Source organism: Rutidosis leptorrhynchoides, chromosome 3 (assembly GCF_046630445.1).
Source record: "Rutidosis leptorrhynchoides isolate AG116_Rl617_1_P2 chromosome 3, CSIRO_AGI_Rlap_v1, whole genome shotgun sequence".
Taxonomy (NCBI): domain Eukaryota; kingdom Viridiplantae; phylum Streptophyta; class Magnoliopsida; order Asterales; family Asteraceae; genus Rutidosis; species Rutidosis leptorrhynchoides.
In genome coordinates this window covers 245,662,169-245,668,580 of record NC_092335.1, presented here as the reverse complement: position 1 = coordinate 245,668,580, position 6,412 = coordinate 245,662,169, and positions in this window count along the sequence as shown.

Sequence of the window (6,412 nt, the reverse complement as noted above, 5' to 3'; positions counted from 1 at the left end):
TGTTAAGTAGAAGTATTTTGATAAGTGTATTGAAGTATTTTAAAAGTGTATAAATACATATTAAAACACTACATGTATATACATTTTAACTGAGTCGTTAAGTCATCGTTAGTCGTTACATGTAAGTGTTGTTTTGAAACCTTTAGGTTAACGATCTTGTTAAATGTTGTTAACCCAATGTTTATAATATCAAATGAGATTTTAAATTATTATATTATCATGATATTATCATGTATGAATATCTATTAATATGATATATATACATTAAATGTCTTTACAACGATAATCGTTACATATATGTCTCGTTTAAAAATCATTAAGTTAGTAGTCTTGTTTTTACATATGTAGTTCATTGTTAATATACTTAATGATATGTTTACTTATCATAGTATCATGTTAACTATATATATATATCCATATATATGTCATCATATAGTTTTTACAAGTTTTAACGTTCGTGAATCACCGGTCAACTTGGGTGGTCAATTGTCTATATGAAACATATTTCAATTAATCAAGTCTTAACAAGTTTGATTGCTTAACATGTTGGAAACATTTAATCATGTAAATATCAATCTCAATTAATATATATAAACATGGAAAAGTTCGGGTCACTACAACTACCTCCTTTCAGGTCTGTAGAATTTCAAATAGATCTTGTACCTGAAGCTGCGCCGGTTGCTCGTGCTCCATATAGACTTGCACCGTCCGAGTTAAAAGAACTTCAGTGTCAGTTAAAAGAATTACTGGACCGAGGATTCATACGACCAAGTACTTCACCGTGGGGAGCTCCGATTTTATTCGTCAAGAAGAAAGATGGATCTTTTAGGATGTGTATAGATTATCGTGAATTAAATAAGTTAACTATCAAGAATCGGTATCCACTACCGAGAATTGACGACTTATTTGATCAACTATAAGGATCATGTGTGTACTCAAAAATCGACTTAAGATCGGGCTATCATCAATTACGTGTCAAAGAAGAAGATATTCCGAAAACTGCTTTTCGGACACGTTATGGTCATTACGAATTTTTGCTTATGCCGTTTGGGTTGACTAATGCGCCAGCTGTATTCATGGACCTCATGAATCGAGTTTATAGTCCGTATTTAGATAAGTTTGTTATCGTTTTCATTGACGATATTCTTATCTATTCCAAGAGTGAGCAAGAGCATGAGGAGCATTTAAGGTTGGTATTAGAATTGTTAAGAAAAGAACAGTTATACGCCAAATTTTCTAAGTGTGCATTTTGGTTGAAAGAAGTGCAATTTCTTGGCCACGTTGTTAGTAGCAAAGGAATTCAGGTTGATCCAGCTAAAATTGAGGCCATTGAAAAATGGGAGACTCCTAAGACACCAACGCAGATACGCCAATTTTTGGGTTTAGCTGGTTATTATAGAAGGTTTATTCAAGATTTTTCCTGAATAGCTAAACCATTAACAGCGTTAACGCAAAAAGGGAAGAAGTACGAATGGACTTCTGAGCAGGAGAGTGCATTTCAATTACTGAAGAAGAAGTTGACTACAGCGCCTATTTTATCGTTACCTGAAGGGAACGATGATTTTGAGATATATTGTGACGCTTCGCGACAAGGTTTTGGTTGCGTCCTTATGCAACGGAAGAAAGTTATAGCATACGCATCCCGACAATTGAAGATTCATGAGCGGAATTATATGACGCATGATTTAGAATTGGGAGCAGTAGTGTTTGCATTGAAGATATGGAGACACTACTTATATGGGGTTAAATGCACTGTGTTTACCGATCATAAAAGCCTTCAACATATCTTCGATCAGAAACAGCTGAACATGAGGCAACGTAGGTGGGTCGAGCTGATAAACGACTACGATTGTGAGATTCGCTATCATCCCGGGAAAGCAAATGTAGTGGCCGACGCTCTAAGCAGAAAAGAATGAGAACCAATTCGAGTACGAGCGATGAACATAAAAATTCGCATGAATCTCAACTCACAAATCAAAGAGGCTCAACGAGAAGCTCTTACTAAAGAAAACATAGAAAATGAAATAATGAAGAAGTATGAGAAGCAACTCGTTATACGGGAAGACGTAATTCGATATTTCACAAACCGTATTTGGGTACCGAAGTTGGGTGGATTAAGGAAGTTGATATTGAATGAGGAACACAAGACAAGATACTCGATGCATCCTGGAGTTGGAAAGATGTACCAAGATCTTAAGACGCATTATTGGTGGCCTAATTTAAAGACAGACGTTGCAACATATGTTGGGGAATGTTTAACTTGTTCTAAAGTTAAAGCAGAACACCAGAAGCCGTCAGGGTTACTTCAACAACCAGAAATCCCAGAATGGAAATTGGATGGTATTACCATGGATTTCATCATAAAGTTACCTAAGACTGCCTGGGGTTATGACACCATTTGGGTAATAGTTGATCGTCTCACCAAATCTGCACATTTCTTGCCTATAAAGGAAATGGATAGAATGGAGAAACTATTACGACTGTACATAAAGGAAATTGTTTCAAGGCATGGAATACCTATTTCCATTATATCCGATCGTGATAGTAGATTTACATCAAAGTTCTGGCAATCACTACAGGAGGCCCTGGGAACTCGTTTGGATATGAGCACCGCATATCATCCACAAACTGACGGGCAGAGTGAAAGAACAATTCAGACTCTTGAAGACATGCTCAGGGCATGTGTGATTGATTTTGGAAACGGATGGGATAAGTATCTACCATTAGCAGAATTCTCGTATAATAACAGTTATAATGCGAGCATTAAAGCTGCACCATTTGAAGCACTGTATGGAAGGAAGTGTAGATCCCCTATCTGTTGTAATGAAGTAGGAGATCGACAATTAACTGGTCCCGAGATCATACACGAAACGACTGAGAAGATAGTACAAATCAAGGAGAGATTGAAAACAGCCCGTAGTCGCCAAAAGAGCTACGCCGATGTCCGAAGGAAACCATTATAGTTTCAGATCGGTGACATGGTTATGTTAAAGGTGTCACCTTGGAAAGGTGTAATACGTTTCGGTAAAAGGGGTAAACTGAACCCAAGGTATGTAGGCCCGTTCAAGATCATCGAACACATTGGACCGGTAGCTTATCGACTCGAGTTACCGCAACAACTCGCCGGAGTACATAATACATTTCACGTATCAAATCTTAAGAAATGTCTTGCAAAGGAAGATCTCACCATTCCTCTTGAAGAAATCCAAGTCGACGAGAAACTACAATTCATAGAAGAACCAGTCGAAATCATGGACCGTGAAGTTAAACAACTCAAGCAGAGCAACATACCAATCGTTAAGGTTTGTTAGAATGCTCGAAGGGGTCCCGAGTTTACTTGGGAACGAGAGGATCAGATGAAACGAAAGTACCCACATTTGTTTCCCGAGAACGCAAAATAGGTACAATTTTAAAATTTCGGGACGAAATTTATTTAACGGGTTGGTACTGTAACGACCCGGATTTTTCCGATCATTTTATACCTATGAGATTAATATTTACATAAATTAAACCTTACCAACATGATAAGTAATCTAAATTGTTGAGATTTATGTTTTTAAAAAGAGTTTTACACAACGTTTGACCGTCCAATTTGACCGATGATATCACGAACTATATAACAAACGATAATTATACGTTTTTGTATATATATGTATTTATATATATTTAACATGATCTAAGAATGGTTTAACATCTTATTGTGTACTAATAACAATAAGTTATAAGTATACTTTGAGACTACTAACTTAAGTTTTCAAAATGATAACTATACGTAACGTTATTTGACATATATACCTTTAACCTATAATACTTATACAAGTATCGTATAAATATGTATTTAATCACTTTTAAAGGGCTTATATACATAAAACAATATAGGTATATTTACAAAAGATAGCTATATTTGAATTCTCGTTCCGTTTCCTCAAAATTTCTACATGTATACCTAGAGTATATGTACTCGTATCATACCCAGCTCCTATACGTATTTACTATTAGTATATACACATCACAATCACTTTATTAGTAGCCATGAGTCAGCCAATTTGGGATCTTAGCATGCATGATTAATCAATTTGGCATATTATAAGACTTTTGCACAATATTACAAATTTATACATCTTTTCACCACCATTTATACTCCATTCCAATTTCATTTTTACTACACATTTTCTCTAACCAAAAACACACTCTTAGGAACCTTAAGTGTTCTTCACAATCTCAGCAAATAACCATGAAGATCTAGCTTCAAAAACAAGCCTTAATCATCATAATAAATTCCTTACAAGAAAACTTCAATAATCCTTCCAAAAATACAAGTTTACTTCCAACCTTTTGATCCAACTCCACCACTCTTTTGGTTCTAAGACTTTTCTCATCTTTTACAGTAACTTTGTCCAAGTAACTTGAGGTAGTAACCTTGTTCATAACCTTATTCGATTCATATTTATATAGCTATCTTATTTTGTGGTATAAAATTTTAACAACAAGAACATAGTTTGAATGATTTCAAACTTGTTCGCAAACTAAATAGATCCTTCTAACTTGACTTATATCATAATGATATGCTAACTTAACAAGATATAACTTGGTTTTACAAAGAACACCTTAAAACTGAATCTACGTCGTCGGAGTGCAACCGGGGGCTGTTTTGGGTTGGATAATTAAAAACCATCTTAAGCTTTGAATTGGAAGTTCATATTCTGGAAAAATGATATTTCTTATGAATATGTTAACACATAAAAATTTCATGGTTTAACTCAAAGTGTAAGTATTTTTAGAAAAATGATCATTAAATGTTGTTTTTATGATGGAAAATGATCACTTTCATAAGTTTCACCAAAGTTTGACCTATAACCTGTGATTTAGAATACAACCTAAGGTATTTTCAGTTCATATTCTTAAAATTTGACTCGATCCAAGGAAGTGGCAAGTTGAACCAACAAAAACGGAGTTGTAATGAAGAAACTACGACTAAAACAAGATCGGGTATGCGAAGCTAGTTTAGCTACGAAAATATTTGGAGAAAAATTAAATTAATCATATATTTCTAATTAATATGATATTTCATATATATTTACTTATGATTTGATTTTATATATTTCAGGACCACCCATAAACAACACGAGAAGATTAATCATAAGACCTCATGATTGTACGCAACACGTCATTTGACAACACGGTACTTTATGTATGCAACACGTCATTTGACAACATGGTACCATGGGTCAAGATTAATTCTGATCAATACGAATACGATGGGGTCTTTATTTATTTTATTGAGCAACTAATTGTGGACCTCTAACATCGGACTGCTAACTACGGACTAAGAAAATATTAAAAGTATTAAAAGTATATATATATATATATATATATATATATATATATATATATATATATATATATATATATATATATATATATATATATATATATATATGTGTAACGATTACTTAAAAAGAAAATATGTTGATATATTATATATATGGTTAGGTTCGTGATATCTATCGGAGACCAAGTCGTGATAAATACCTTCAAGGCAAAAGTGAGTATATAGTCCCACTTTTAAACTCTAAATATTTCGGGATGAGAATACATGCATTTTATGATTTACGTTATGGACACAAGTGATTAAAAATATATATTCTACGTTGAGTTGTACCACTGGCATACTTCCCTGTAATTTGGTAACTATTATTTACATGAGGTATTGTAAACGCGAATCGTGTTGATAGATCTATCGGGCCTGACAACCGGACTGGACGACCAGTATTCAACGGTTGCACAGTACTTCGTTTCGGTGACTACACTTGGTATGGTGTAGTAAGATTTCATAATAAAGGGAATATGCGACGTTGATTAAATGTTAAGTATGGTTATCAAGTGCTCAACAACTTAGAATATTTTTATTAAAACGTTTATATATGAAATCTTGTGGTCTATATTTATAACGCTGCCGGCATTAAACCTATATCTCACCAACTTTATGTTGATGTTTTAAGCATGTTTATTCTCAGGTGATAACTAAAAGCTTCCGCTGCAACATGTTGAATTTAAGCAAGATCTTGAGTATGCATATTTGTGTCAAAAATAAAACTGCATATCGGAGGATTTGTAATGTAAAATATGTTGGAAGTCGTATTGTTATTATCACATGTAAAGTTTGTAAGTCTAAGATTATCGCTAAACGATAATCATTATTAAGTTGTTTAAACCTTGTATTTGTAATAAAAGCTATGGTTTGTATTGTAAAAACGAATGCAGTTTTTGAAAAATGTCGCATATAGAGGTCAATACCTCGCGATGAAATCATATGTTATTGTAATCGTCCTTATGGTTAAGGTCGGGTTATGACACAGGCTCAAGTGGATAAGACAAAGAGTGCCTATGTTCCTTGCATAAGGTTTTTCTA